The 16090-nt window shown below is 40.5% G+C and overlaps 1 long non-coding RNA gene across 3 annotated transcripts in view; it reads right to left on the bottom strand.

Annotated features, from left to right (window-relative positions):
• The window catches only part of LOC111768982 (uncharacterized), a 71250-nt gene extending 70483 nt beyond the window's left edge, over positions 1–767 (bottom strand). The window contains exon 1 of one of the 3 annotated variants that reach the window (XR_011428750.1): positions 548–767. This is a non-coding gene — a long non-coding RNA (uncharacterized lncRNA). The remainder of the gene's footprint in view (positions 1–547) is intronic. The other 2 variants (XR_011428748.1, XR_011428749.1) reach the window with 2 other exon arrangements.
• Between the last annotated feature and the right edge of the window lie 15323 nt (positions 768–16090).

Below are 16090 nucleotides of genomic sequence, written 5' to 3'. Positions count from 1 at the left end.
ACATCCTCTGAGCACCTCCATGATTTCCATGAATCCCTTTGGTCCCAAGGCCTCACTGCAGTACAAGGAACCAAAGTGCCGGGGTCCTCCAGGTGCCAGGTAGGGCCAGGTTCCAATTAACACTGTTACCTGGTGCCAGCTGGTGCCTCCATGTCTCAAGAAAAACAGAGGAGCTGGAAGTTAATGCCTCTTCTCTTCTCCCATTTCTACCTTCACCACTCCCCACCCTACACCCACCCAGAGCAACTAAAAGCAGCTTTTTCATCATTTTAGCAAAAGAAGAAGCTCTCCTGGAACCTGACTCATATAAGTACTGTTCCAGAGCCTATTTTTCCAATTTACCCATCAGGTCTAGGCAGGCCTCTGCTGAGCCATGAACACAACCCAGGGCCAAGATGAGTCTCCTCAACCTGGAAAAATAGAGGCCCGTGAACAGGGAGTCAAATTCCTGACTTTGCACATCTGAGCCTCTCCTCCCTGCTCTCCCCTCAGTGGAAAGCACTCTCTCCCCCAAGTTCACCACTGCTCTGTGTCTGACAGCTCTCACCTCCTCAGAGCTTGCTTCTCTCCAGAATCTTCATCCTCTCTTTGGGCTTCTTCTTTTTTTTGTATATATACGTACTCAAGTTTTTCCAAGCCCTCTAGAAATGAGAGAACAAGAAATTTTTAAAAAATCTTTTGACCCAGTGGCATAAACTAATAAAAATGTGCCCCAGAGTAGAATCTAATGTGCATCCTCCTCCCTAAATGAGCTCACATCCTTCTTTCTCCTTTGAGTATTTTAAGTGGGATTGGCTAAGCAAGCTCTCCTTTTTTGGAAGGGTTTGATGCGAGCAGGATAGTGAAGTGAACAGAGAAAGAGGCCAAGTGCATATTTCCCTCCTTCGACAGTGTTGGAGTTGAATCAGGAAACAGCCTGAATTCTCTGGACAGCAGCACAGTGTGGGCTCTGAGCCAGCCAACGTTGGCCAGACCATTCTGTCTGTTCCTCTGGTGGCTCAGCACTGACACATCTTTGTCCTCTTCAGTTCTAGCTCCTGGACCTCCAGAGAAGGGCCACCCTCACCCCAGCAAGCCCCTGATTCACAGGTCCTCCACCATCAGCTTAGTTTTGCCAATGTCACTAAGTTGTAGCCCTCATTAGCTTTTACCCAGCTTCCCAATGTCCCCATTCCTTCTCTCCTCAACCAATTTCCTGTTCCACCCCCTTCCCTGATCTAGGGAAATCTCTCTCACTGAGGTCCCCCGTGACCACTTTGTTGCTAAATTCCATTAACGTTCTCCAGGCCCCTTATTACTTGAACTCTCTGTAATATTCAGTGCTGTTTTATTTATCTTTTCTTGAAACTTTTCTTCTTTGGCTCCCATGAAATCACTTGCTTTAGTCCCTCTTTCTACCTCCCAGGCCATTTAATCTTCTTTCCTTAAGTCTTACTGTTCCCCAAGATTCTGGTCTTTTTCCTCTACTCTTTTCACTCTTCCCTCCATCCTCCAGTACTGGACCCACTTCCATGGTATCAGCTATAGGTTGCCAACTTCCAAAGCTACGTCTTTAATACCAGTCTCTCTTCTGAGTTCCTAATCTATTTTTCCCCCTAAATATATCTCGGATATCCAGTGAGGGACTTCAAATTCAACATGTTCAAAATTGACCCCAAAATCACATTTCCTTCACCCCAACCCTAAGCCTTCTCCTCCTCTTGTGATCTGTACCTCTGTTAATGATACTGTGTTCACAGATCTGGGTGCCGTCTAGAGCTTCTCCCTTTCTACCACTCATCCGCATCTCTTCTGTGGGTTAAAATCTCATATCTTCTCTAGAGGCCCAGCTTCCACGGATTTAGTTCAAGCCTTTATCATTGCCTAGATGATGGCAACCCCCTCCTAAAAAGTCTCCTTACCTCTGTCTAATGCCCCACCCACTCCCCACTATCTGTCCATTCTCCTCACTCTCCCCGTTATTACCAAATAACTTCTTTTTCCAATGATATGACCATCTCATTCCCTTGCTTTAATAGTAACTTATCACAGACTTCAAGACAAATGCCAGATTCCTTATCATGAACTATAAGGCCATTATCATCTGCTCTTGCTTCCATTTCCAGCCTCTTTATCTATACTCTCCAACTCAGTCCTTATCTGTAGCTACAGGAAGTTTTAGTTCTCAGAGCATTCTAGTATCATGAAACAATAAAAATATGAATAAATGGGAGATAATTAAACCTTTCTCCCCTAAAAAAATATCAGTTTAACCCCAAACCTCATGGTTAATTGTCTACCTGACCATTTCTTCCAACACTAGATTGTGTGGTCCCTAAAGGCAGTCGTGGATTTTTTTTTTCAGATTTTTATCTATAGTGCTTAGCATAATGCCTGGCCTATTTCAATAAATGGATGGGGGGCTGGCCCAGTGGCAGAGTGGTTAAGTTTGTATGCTTTGCTTCCACGGCCCGGGGTTTGCAGCTTCAGATCCTGGGCACAGAGCCACACACCGCTCTTTGAGCCATGCTGCGGCAGCAACCCACATAGAGGAAGATTGGCACAACCATTCGCTGAGGGACAATCTTCCTCAAGCAAAATAAATAAATAAATGGATGGAAGCAAAAACCCAAAGAAAAAACGAAAGAGAGAGAGAAAAACAAAAGGAAAACGTGCAAGAGAAATAAAGAAAAGAGAAAAAGAAAGAGAGAGAATAAAGAAAGAGAGAAAAAAAGAGAAGGCAGGAAGGAAAGATGGTTTTTAATGGCACTATTCTACAACTGCTTTCAAACCATCTTCTGCTCTTGGCCTATCTCTGTCTGTCTTACAAACACATGCAGCCCCTGAAGCTTACCATATAATTTTTTAATCAGGCAACCTAATAAAACAATTTTTATTTGAGAGACAGAAAGAATATTTGCTGTAAAGCATCTAAGAATCTTGTTGAAGAGCAAGCGCCAAAGCATCTGCAGACAGCTGGGGATTTTTTGAAGAAAAGGGAAGATTTTAGAAATTGACTAGAATTATTAACTTTGTGTCTCATTAATATTTAACCCTAGGTATATTTTTAGCAAACAGGAAAGAGAATATTAAAGTTCCCTTGTCTTCTAATTGAATATTTTAAGTATCCTAGACCCCCAGTTTGGCAAAACCAGGAGCCTGGAGTAACACCTGCTGAAGATTAAGCCACGTTAGATTCCCTGCTTCCTGTTTCCTGATCTAGAGCTCACACCACAGCCAGCACTTTCCCTTTGTGTGCCTCACCTTCCCTCCAACTGATATGTGGGACCTAGGATATGGCCTGGGACCTGGATAATGGCCCCATGGGGTGAGGCTGGACATGGGGAAGGGATGTGAGTGCCAAAGCATCCAGGAAAACTCCTCCTTGCTAAAAGGACTGTCATAAGATGCCACTAGCTCATATAAAGATAAGAGGGACGTCCCAGGACAACTTCTATGGGCTAAGGTGAAAAGCCTTGGGATCAAGATAATGTATACTCTCTCCCAATAGCACTCATATAATTTGGGATCTCATGAGCTCATGTTGGGAGGGAAAATACTACATTTTTGACCTTTAAAAACCTTGGCCAGAAATGTATACTTCCAAGAGGTTTGATTTGTTGGGTTGCTTATCTCTGGTCTTCGAGGAAAAACTAGAGAGATGAAACTTTACAAATGGCTCAGTGAACTGCAATCAATGTGGGAGAACATGGCTACAAAGTGGATGTAAGAGAGTAACGTAAGATGTAAGATGTAAGAGGGACTGAAGTCAAGGAGAAGAAAGGTTGGCAGGAGCCAGGTGAAGATTTTGACTGAGATGGTGAAGATTTTGGACTTGACTCTGTTGGTAATGAGAACCCATTCATTGAAAGCTTTTAAGCTTAAAAGTGAAACAGATCTGGTTTTAGGAAGCAGATTCTGGCAGCAGGTAGAAGAAAGAGAATGAAGACCAGGAGATCAGTTAGGAGATTCTGGCAATAATCCAGAGTGGTTATGCAGCAGAAATGAAGAGGAGTGGGTGAAAAGATTGTGAAAGATGACGTGAGTGGTACCATATTAAAGTAGAGCCAGGGCAGCCATTTCGGAGGAATTGCCTTCCATGTGTTATTTTCTTTATCTTCCAAACTGGACCAAATTACCACCATTCCAAGAAGTCAGTAAGGACAAAAATATCCTGTTTGTAAGGACTGATGAAACTGGACTTTGTTGATAAGCAAATCTCTAACCAATCAATGAAGTACAAGTCTAGCCTTCAATCTATGAAGCACAAACTTAGCCTTACCTCATCTAGCACCAATGAACTCTTCTTTAATGCAACTTACCTCATCTCCCTTCCTTTTCCCCATAAAAACCCTGAGCCCCTCTCCTGTAGTTGGGGTACGATTTGGGTTTCTACCCAAATCTGTGCTCCCTGAACTGGAATTCTTTGATCCCAAATAAATGCTTTTTTCTTTTTAAGACTGGCACCTGAGCTAACATTTGTTGCCAGTCTTCTTTTATTTTTCCTTCTTTTCTTCCCAAAGCCCCCCCCCCCCCCATACATAGTTTGTATTCTAGTTGTGAGTGCCTCTGGTTGTGCTATGTGGGATGCCACCTCAACATGGCTTGTTGAGTGGTGCCATGTCCGCCCCCAGGATCCAAACAAGCAAAACCCTGGGTCGCCGAAGCAGAGTGTGAATTTAACCACTCAGCCACAGGGCCGGCCACCCAAATAAATGCTTTTGATACGGATTCAGCACGAAGGTTGACTAAGGGAAGCCAAATTGTAGAAAAGAAACCGTATTGTAACTTTGAGTGACCTCTGCCTGACTAACCCCGCTGGATTCCCACCCTCCAGGAGATCTACCCACTCTGTAGATTCTCTGACCCCTGCTTGTGCATACCTCCCAGCTGTGATAAGATGATAGCTTTGTTCTTTTGAATTCCTTAGGAACATGATGACCCCCAGACAAAGAGTCTATGCTGATAGCCATCATCAATGACAACTGAAAGATCTAGTGTGGCAACTCCCAGTCTGCAACACCAGAGGGTCAACATTCTTAACCCCCTCCCCTATAACCCACTGGCCTATATCACTGCTTCAAGATTCTGTGTCCCCTTTAAGATGGTTCTTTAGGACACTAGCCACTCCCCCCTCCCATTTTCCAATTTGTTAGCTTATCATTTAATAAAATGCCCTTTCTCTGCCACCATCTTGCCTCTTGATGACTGGCTTTTCTCTTGTGGTGAGCAGATCGTGCCCTTTGTGCGGTAACAATTTGCTTCTTAAACTGGTTTCTGATTTTTATGGGGTGACAAGATCAATGACAGAGAGGGAGAAACTAAATAAGAGACATGGTAATGGTAGCAGGGGACCATTTCCCCTAGTTTCCCCTGACTCCAACCAAGCTGTCTAATTTCATCAGCTGTTCCCCAACCTAACGAGCACACGGTGCAGGGCATCTTTTATACCCTCTACCAATCTGAGCATTGAAAGCACAACTTCTCACCAGTGTTGCCCATTAGCAGCACCTATGGAGTCTTTTAATGCTAATAATTCCTGCGCACTGTGCCACGCTCTTTCCTTGTTGCCAATTCTGTTGGGTACTCTTGGTCAACAAAATCACTGCTTTCACAGGAAATCACATCAATAAATACTTGCTCCAGACACTCAAAAGATGAACATTCCTTAACTCTTCAGAGGACTCACCATAAATTTTTAAATTGTCCCAACACAAAAATAAGCAACATATTTGCCTGCCCAAATATTTGAAATATATTTCTTGTTTCATGCTTATTCCTAGTGTCCCATTGACTGCTTATGATGTTTTCTTTCAGATATAATTAAAATAATAATCAGTGAAGAATAGTGAAAAACATAAACTTGCCAGATTAATGAAATGATTTCAGATAAAATAACATACTTGTCCAGTCATGCTCTCACTTGACGTCCAACAGAATTATATCTGCTGAGTGTCAAACACTCACCTTCTGGACTCTGTCCCTAGAGAGTCTTATTCAGCAGGATTAGTGAAGGAGCCAGAAACTGAATTGTATTTAGCTTCTGAAGGGAGACAGGTTTTGCCATCCCAAAATACGTCTCTTTGGCATGAGGATTATTTTGAGCTAAAGGCAATCAAAACTCAGCAGATTCGGGAAAGCTCTTTGCCTCCCCCTCAACTGCCTAAATTTACATTGGAGTGGGAGGCCGTACAAGGAGGAGAAATGATACCAGAGACACCTTTTTACCTAAGGGACTTGTCTGCGTAACAGGCTAACCTTTGTTTTCCAGACACTTCCTCTCCCTCCTGTGACTGGCCTTCCTCCCCTTTGTAGCCCCAAACCCCTACCTGTTCCTTATCAGGATGTAATATGAGCTTCAAGCACTTGGTTGCCTTTTGAGTCTTTATATTTTTATGGGGCTCCCATACATACATAATTAAATTTGTTTTTCTCCTCTTTATCTGTTTTCTATTAATTTAGTTATTAACCTAGAAGGGAAAAAGAGAGAATGTCTCCACCCCTGCACCTCCCCAGGTAATTCTGATGCGGGTGGCCCATGGGCCATGTTTTGGGAAACATGCACTCTACCTTTTGCACTTGGTTCATTGTGTATCAGTAAAATGTGTCTGAATTTTGTCTCATCTACAAAGATTTTTGATGTCTCCCTCACTGAATCCAGGTGAAATAATTAGTTTGGAAATCAGGCTCATTAAAACTGTAAAGGAAAATCTTTTGACATTTTATTTACTTTGGGGGAGAAAATTCTGACCTCTTCTGCTGTAGGTAGGGCTGCAGACTAGTTAGAGACCAGGAGGCCCTGCTCTAATGCTGACTTCCGTGACTGTGGCGTGGCTGTAGCCCCAGCATTTGAGGATTTGCAGAAGGAGCACTCCATGCTCACGGGGGTTGCAAGAATATGGCATTTGCTGTCACACTCAGCTCAGGATCCAAGAGGTAATTTGTGATTCATGACAAGCATGGCTCTCAAGTCTGGGAGAGAAAGCTAGGTCAGGAGCCAGATGAAACAGTCAGAAGACACGGGCAACTGGGGTGGAAACCAGGCACAAGAGCACTATAACAGCCTGAGTGGACACTAGGATCACCTGCAGAATGTAAACAAAAAAAATATGAATGTCCAGCTCTCTTCCCAGATGAACTAAATCAGTAATTCTGGAGGTGGATCCAGAATAGATATTCTAAAAGTTCTCCGGGTGATTCTATCTGTATCTAGGTGAGATCCACTTTTCTAAATATCAACTTTCTCTGAATAGCTTGTTACCCTGACTGATGACGTTCATTGGCTCAATTGCAAATGAAAAGGCTCAAATTCCAGTACTTTGGTCAATACCTATTGATCTTTCGAGACTCAGCTCCTGTATTATCTCTGTAACGATGTCTTTCCTGAACCCAACCTCTTTCCATCCCAATCTCTTTTTTCCTGCATGCTATATTATACACTGTATATTTATGGTTTATCATTGCACCCATAAATTCCATGCACTTGTCTCCTCCACTGGGTTCCCAGAGGGCATGATTTATATGCCTTCATATCCCCACCCCACTTGGCATATAGTTTGGCAGGTGACAGATCCTCAATAAATCTTTATTGAATTTTTACGAATTCAATAAATATTTATTCTTAAATACATGCTTAACGACCATGTAACTCATTTTCAACATTTATAAAAGGAAGAGATTGAACTATATTGTCTCTAAATCTTCATCCCTTTGAGATCTAAAATTCTGTGATTTTTTTCCTCCCTGTATCGCATGAAAAGTATATACGATCCCAGAAATAATGCTTTAGTTCTGTGCTTCCCAAACTTTCATATGCATGCTACTTAACCTGGGGATCTTGTTAAAATACAAATTAGAATTCAGTAGGTCTGGGGTGATGCCCAAGATTCTGTACTGTTACTAAGCCCGCAGATCATGTTGGTGTACCTGGTCAAGGACAACACCTTGCGTGGCATCATGGTGATGGAGACTGATCCTAGCCTTCATTGAGTTCACGTCACGTATTATAAAGCAGATAAGGTGCCCCGTAGCACCAGACTGCCTGGGTTCAGAGGCTGGCCCTGACACTCCTGTGTGACGGGAGTTATTTGTTATGCAAGTCATCTTACCATATTTGTGCCTCAACTTCCTCATCTGCAGCAGAGGGATAACGACAGGGTTTGTGAAATTAACGAATTAATTCGTCTGCAATCCTTATAACATGCTTCATACAGAGCAAGCACAATACATATAAACGCTATAATTTACTCCTTTTCAGCCTGCTTATTTCAACAGTTATCAGTCTTATATGTCAGGAGCCCTGAATTTTTTTTTGTATTTAATCTTGAAAACAGGAGAGAAAAGATATTTTCCCCTCCTTAGATTGAGAAAGCAAATACTGGATCCATAGACCAAAAAAGGATCGGAAGAGAGAAAACAATTTAACTGTCATTCTCCAGGAATATCATTCTCTGCCTTTTCATCCCTCTACTGCCCCAGTGCAACCTTGAATATATGGAATGTTACTGCTTCAGAAAAGGTAAAATCCATACTAAAAAGAAACTCTGGTCTGAATATACAGAATGACACTCAATACAGCATAAATATCAGCACAAAAAAAACTACTTTTCTTTTAATAATAAGATGCAAAGCTCATTTCCTGACACTAAGATAGCAGTTCTTTGGTAAGCCAATGGCTTTTTAATGACAAATAGTAAACTCTTAGGGAGTTGTCAGAATGCTAGGAGGATCACCCCAACCTAAAATAATTTAATAGCAAGTATAGGGCTCAGTTTCAGAGAAGGAGGAAAGAATAAGAATCAGAGCAAAAAGAAAACAACACTACAAACAAACACCAGAAAATCTGGGTGTTATCGGAGCTTGTATTACCTTAAGAAGGAGAAAAGGAACAGGAGAAAAAGAGGCTCAGAACAATCATTACTGGATCTTTACTACGTGCATGTGCTTCGGGTATATCCGAGTTTTAAACATCAGTAACACTCTCTGCGGAAGTTGTTAGGAACCTCATTTTACAGATGAGGAACCTGAGAGGAGACGTGGATTTGGCAGAGCTGGGGTTTGAACCTACTCCTAGTGGGCACTCTATGACTCCAGTTAGTCCAACCTCCTGAAACAAACTTTGAAATGTTGACCTTGAACAAATGGATGGCCAGATTCCAGATCAGAAGATTGCAATTCCAGTCCTACAACCACGGCAAGCCAGGAGCAAGACCCCCAGCAGCAAGGGAGGAGAAACTCTATCATAGAGGGGAAGAGGAAGTTGGGTGGGCTGTTGTAAACAAAGAGTTGGAAAGGTAGTGACTTTTCATTGAGTTGTGACAGTCTCTCATTGGCTGAGCTTCTTGCCAGTCAAAAATAGGAAGTCTTTCTTCTTCCTGTTGGGTTCTGCTGTTGACATAGGGTGTGAGCGCTCCCCTTTTGGCCCCCGACTCCAATTAAAAGAGGTTTCTGTTTATTAATTTGACAGAAAGAACCTCCAGATCTGAGCTTTCTCAAGTTTAAATCGAGTTTGAGATCATATCATAAATAGCAAGCCAGGATAAAATGAAGTAGAAATGAAGACATAAAACAGCTGAAATTGTGCCAAGGATACATTCCACCTTTTAATAGTTTTCATTGAAAGTAAATCCTGGGACCCAAACAAGTTAGGCTTGTTACTAGTCCTGTGGGCTTGGTTTACATTTCCCCTGGATTCCAGCCGGGTGCAATACGGTATGTGCCCTCCCTTCTTTTGCTTTAAGGTATATTTGAAGAAGAATGTCTATCCTGCTGGACCGTGCAAAGTGCAAACTCACCAGTAGCTTGAATTCTGCCCCTGGCTGCTGCTTATGTTGAAACTAAGCCTGCCTGGGCTGCCAGCGCTGCTTTGAGGAACGTAAATTCCATCGGCCGGCCTTTGAGCCCTTGTGAAATGAAGGAGGTTAACCCAGTGGGAAAAATGAGCTCAGGGGCTTGAAAGATGATCGATTAAACACCTAGAGTTTAGTTAACCTAAAGTTCAGCCTATTTACTTACTCATTTCTAAGCAAAACAGTTAGAAAACCTGGCTTATTGGTTTAATCTTTATCTCTGTATGCCACAAGATCCTTTTCACAGCCCAATTTATGTACATTCACTGATTACATTACCCACTTTTTATGCTGAATCTAACATGTTCTGCTTGGTTTGACTACAATGGAGAAAAAAAAAAAAACCCATAAAAAACCTTAACTGTATTTAAAATTTTCACAGTCTGCTTTTCCCAGTTAGAAAAGTCCAATTATTTCTTATTCAATGTAAGCTCCTGTGTTAGACTAAAGAAAATCACCAATAATGATACTGTTAAAGGGACCAAATAACTTGGCAATGTTTCATCATTTTGTTTTTTCCTAAACAGAAAATTATCCAAATCTTTTAATTGTAACTTTACGTTTTCCACAGAATATATGAATAAAAGGAAAATAAAAGTTAGTTGCACTCTATAATAATTAATCTTAGTATGTCAGGAATTTTCAATATGCTGTAAAGAAGTACTTGAAATGGAAAACGACTGCAAATTCCAAAGTTTTTTTAAAACATAGCCTCGGAATAAGGTATTCTAATAAATATAGGGTCATTGTCAAATTGTGTATAGATTAACTATTTTCAAAGAATTAGAATTTTCCAGACATTGAAGTGATTTGGAAAATATGATTTTATCCTTTTTTGATAGATCAGAAGGTATTTTTAAATCTTATGCAATTTCAGGGTCACCATAACAAACACCAATTAACACAATTTAACTTGTTACTGCCAAAATACAAATGCCATTATTAAGAAAAATGCCAGATTAAGAGAGTGGTCAATAAACCATATTTCGCTGTAACACGTAATATTTTGGAAGATATGTCCCCCTCTTTGTATTTACATTTAAAGTATATTATTGAAAAATAACTATTTTAATGATCATGAACCTCCACACTCGACAGCTAATCAAAACACAGTTGCATATGATTTCTCGCCCCCTGCGTGCTGTCATTACAAAAGTGGGATTTGGCGTGATGTATGCCTTACTGAAATCTCATGTGACATTAAGAGCCAAACAAGTCAAAGGCCATGTCTCAGACACATGGAAGCAAATCTAAGGGATTTAACGTTTTGTCATAATCGATTTTCAATCTGTTTAAGCAGGGGAAACTCCCATTCAACTTACAATATTTAAGGAATCAACTAATTTTTCTATATTAACTGAAAACAAAAAACAGATATACTTTGAAAACTATTTGAAGTTATTATGAGTCTTGAGAGAAACATGCTTTTGCAATATTACAGAAGGAAATTTAACTTTCTCTGGAGGATTTGGAAGATTTATCTGGTAACTACTTGATATATTGACTATGAAGTGTAGCTTTTTTTATAAATGGACAGCGCTAATGCAGTCAGTGCGTTCACAGAATGCATTAAACACCAACCAAACTTTAAAGCAGACATCTTGACTGGAACGTATGCATTCATTGCATCCATTATGAAACTAGACATATTCTTAACCTTTCAGTCATAGAAATATTTTTAATACATTAAATTCCTTTGTAATAAAAAATAATTAGGTGGAAAGCTGATTTGAGGGTGGGAATAGTAAGGACGTTCTGCACATCAAAAGGATGAAAGGGAAATTCTTGAAACTCCTGAAAACCTGAAACTGTTGGAAAACCACAGCTTCTTAATTATAGAATAATGATGACAGAAATCAAAACTGTCACAGAATCAAGAAAGAGCTTCATGAAACCAGTTATCTGGGAAGCAGTTCCATAAATGTGCTCTCTGCAAGGTCTCCATAATCTATACGTGTTGGAGTTATGGCTCTATTATCCCCATTGTCAGATAAGCTACATATTTCTATCTTTGTTTTCTGAAGCCCATCTTCAAACTATATTTTTACTAAAATATGTTTACAATTCAAAAAATCGTCTTCTAAGATGATAATGTTTATATAACCAACTTGAAAAGATGTATTCATCAAAAGTTAAAAATAAAACATGTTCTATGGAAAACAGTATGGAGATTTCTCAAAAAGTTAAAAATAGAAATACCCTATGACCCAGCCATCCCATTACTGGGTATCTATCCTAAGAACCTGAAATCAGAAATCTCAAGAGTCCGTTGCACCCCTATGTTCATCGCAGCATTATTTACAATAGCCAAGACGTGGAACCAACCTACATGCCCAGAAACTGATGATTGGATAAAGAAGATGTGGTATATATACACAATGGAATACTACTCAGCCATAAAAAAAGACAAAATTGGCCCATTCACAACAACGTGGATGGACCTCGAGGGTATTATGTTAAGCGAAATAAGCCAGTCAGAGAAAGAAGAACTCTATATGACTCCACTCATAGGTGGAAGTTAGTATATTGATAAGGAAATCTGATCGGTGGTTACCAGGGAAAAGGGGGGGTGGGGGGAGGGCACAAAGGGGGAAGTGGTGTACCCACAACATGACTAACAAAAATGTACAACTGAAATCTCACAAGGTTGTAATCTATCATAACATTAATAAAAAAAAAAAAACTCAGTATTACAACAACAACAACAACAAAAACATGCTAATATTACCATTTTTCTTTTTTCCTGTTCTTAATTCTGTTTTTGAACAGATAGTTCATTCACATAGTACAAAATTCAGAAGCGAATAATATTTTACAAACTTCTATGTGTTGTTGAGACACATGACTATGCCTGAAGCAAGTCCTAAAAATAGTAAACTTCCATTAGTGTCATGTCTTGCTTCTCCTCCACATCCTGTGAAAATATTTCCACCCTCTCGTTTTTAACTCTGTATTTGTATCTTCAGTATTCTGAGGCATTGCTCTAACCAATATGCAGAATTTCACGATGATGTGCTTTATAAACTGCGTAGCATTTAAGTTCACACCTGTAGACTTAGCCCATCTCTTTATTCTAATGTGTTGCCCCTTCTAGGCACCGAAATGAGTACTAAAATAAGTTGTTTCTCCATCCCATGGGGCAATATGGATAAGGAGTGTAATATAATTATGGTAGGCAGTGCTTTCTTGAGAAAGGTGTGATAATACTGAGAAACATGCCTGGTTTTAAAGTTCTTCTAACAAAAAATGTTTGCCTTTAAAATTTTACAAGCAAAAAATATATTACAAAGAGACCAATTAAAGACAAATGTACAAAACGCTAAATCTAGCATGCAGTCCAGACTCACCCTGTTCCAGATGAGGAGATTTCGGCCCAGAGAAATGAAGCAGTTTGCTCAAGATCACAGAGCTAACTAATGACAGATCTGAGACTAGAACCTAATCTCGGGACCCCTAATCCTGGTCACATTTTGCTCTCAAAATTATTTCCTTTGGGCCTGCCTGGTGGCGCAGCAGTTAAGTTCGCACGTTCTGCTTCGGTGGCCCAGGGTTCACTGGTTTGGATACCGGGTGTGGACATGGCACCACTTGGCAAGCCATACTGTGGCAGGCGTCCCACATAGAAAGTAGAGGAAGATGGGCACGGATGTTAGCTCAGGGCCAGTTTCCTCAAAAAAAAAAAATTATTTCCTTTAATGCACATTGCCTTTGACTCTCCTGCAAAGATAGTATATATTCAAGTTAGGAATCTCTCACATCTTTTGGGGAAGAAATAAGCAAACAATTTTACGAAGGCAATAGATAAATTCATGGATGATATATTAACAGTAATTTAAGAAAGAAAATCAGAGATTATTGCAGACTACCAACAAAATCTCCCGCAGATATCCCCTTTCTGCTCTGTTGGAACTGAACGCTCTAGAGTGATGGACACATCACTGAGTTCACCTCAGGGCTGGCTGTCCTTAAAGCTGACTTGCTTGACCCCCCCCCGCCTTCTGTGACACCGCCTTGTCTTGGCCAACTTTTTGATTCCATTCTTGGCCTCACTCCTTCTCTGCTCCTATAATCATAGCCATTCCTTAGGGCCCTCTGCTGTTCACTTGAACTTCTCTTTCACTGTGATCCACCCATTGTTACTGTATTTTTCTCTGTAGCTGCTTCCCAAATTTCCACTGTCTGCTCTTTCGTTGACCTTTATCCTGGGTTATATTTCTAACTGCTCATGGAAAATCTCCATTTGAATGTCCTGCAAGTACCTCAAATTCAAACTTGTTTAATAATGATGTTTTCCCCTTAAAAAAGATCTCCCTCCTGACTTCGAAGTTTCTATTGTTCTTCCAATAAATCAAATTCAAAACCTGGGAGCCTTCTTTGATTCTTCATCTCTGTTTCCAGCGCACATCCCATCCCTCAACTTTGTAAATTGTTTCTGTAATCCATCTCATAGTCCTCTTCTTTCTCCTACCCCAACTACCTCTCTATCATCTATATATTACCTAATGCTGGACTATTACATAAAATTCTGAAATCTTTCTTTTGTCTCCTGCCCTGCATCCCCCTCCCTGACCCCTTGTTTAACAGATCCTTTCACGTTACCTCTAGGTGAGTCTGTAAAGGATACTTTAAATCACTTAACATTCTGCTACTCAAATCCTTCAAATTCCTTCCCTCTATATCCAAAGTGTTTAGTCAGGCATTGAAGGCCATACACAGCCCACTATTTTCTCATCTTCCAAGCAAACTTTGAACTTTAAGGCCTGCTCCACGCCGCACACCTAATACCAAATAGAAGTGAACCTACAAAAGCCTTGGTCCCGAACCACTTTCTTGACTCATGTCAATTGACTGCCTGCTTGTGGTCCTTACAGCACTTGCCCTTGCAATGAAACTTCCCTAGACCTGATACTCTTTGCCATCCCTCTGCCTTCAACTCTTCAACTACGTCTCCTCAAGCCTCTTATCTTGACTGCCACGTTGAGCCACACAAGACAGACATTTTTCTTTATTCTGGAACATTAAACCTTGCCACAGTGCTTTCACAGTCTTCCTTTTCTATCTACTCTGGGGTTTGCTCTGTCTACTCAACAATTTTATAGACAACTACTTCTGGCCATGAGCCTTCATTCCTGAACATACAAGCCATGCAATGTCCCCTATGTAGGCTCAAGCATCTCTGTCTTTGGCTTTGGTTAACACAGGCCTGGAATGTCTTCCCCAACCCTCTTCATTGATGGCAGTTTTTCTCATTTCAGTGGCCGTTAAAGTTACCTGGGCATTATCCAGAAAGAACACTACCTCTGAAATTCTATAGCAACATTATCAAATAGAAATATAATGTGTACCACTTATGTAAGCCACATATGTAATTTAAAAATTTTAGTAGCCATATTAATAAAAGTCAAAATAAAAAGATGAATTTTAGATTTTATTTTATTTTATCCAACATATCCAAAGTATCATCACATAAACATGAAATTAACATTACAATTAATGAGATATTTTTACATTCTTGTTTTTCCATTCTGAGTCATCAAAATCCAGTGTGTGTATCTCTCTCTCTCTCTCTCTATATATATATAATTTTTTTTTTTTTTTTTTGCTGAGGAAGATTCACCCTGAGCTAACATCTGTGCCTATCTTCCTCTATTTTGTATGTGGGTCAACACCACAGCATGGCTGACAAGTGGTGGTCCACGCTAAAGATCTGAACCCGCAAACCTGGGCTGCTGAAGCAGAGCATACTGAACTTAACCTCTAGGCCACAGGGCTGGCCCCAAATCCAGCATATATTTTATAGTCATAGCATATTGTGATCCAGACCAGCCACACTTCAAATGCTCAATAGCAACATGTGGCTAGAGGTGACCATAATGGACAGTATAGGTCTTTCCTTGTCCCCAGCTCAATCCACAGGGCTTCATGTAGAACCTGAAGGAAGTGACAATGTACCTTGTGTCCCACAGGGAATTCCTGAGAACTGGCCACAAAGTTAGGGGCTGAGGTTTGACAAAGTATCTGAATCCTGTCTCAGTGGGTTTTCTGGAGGTTTTATCTTCTTTCCAATCCCATAATCTTTGGGAGATGTGACAGAGCAAAAAGCTTCTGCATTCTTTCCCTAAAAATAGAGTTTTATGAGCTGACATCTGAAGGAGAGTGAGGTCAGTCCCACTTGATTCATGTTTGAGAAGCCAGAGGTGCCATCGCATCATGTTTAATCATGAGCAGTTCCTTGATTAATCATCTTGATACTAAGATTAAAA

The sequence above is a fragment of the Equus caballus genome, chromosome 19 (assembly GCF_041296265.1).
Source record: "Equus caballus isolate H_3958 breed thoroughbred chromosome 19, TB-T2T, whole genome shotgun sequence".
Taxonomy (NCBI): Eukaryota; Metazoa; Chordata; class Mammalia; order Perissodactyla; family Equidae; genus Equus; species Equus caballus.
Note: the sequence above shows the minus strand (reverse complement) of the source record. Positions and strands in the feature narration are given on the sequence as shown.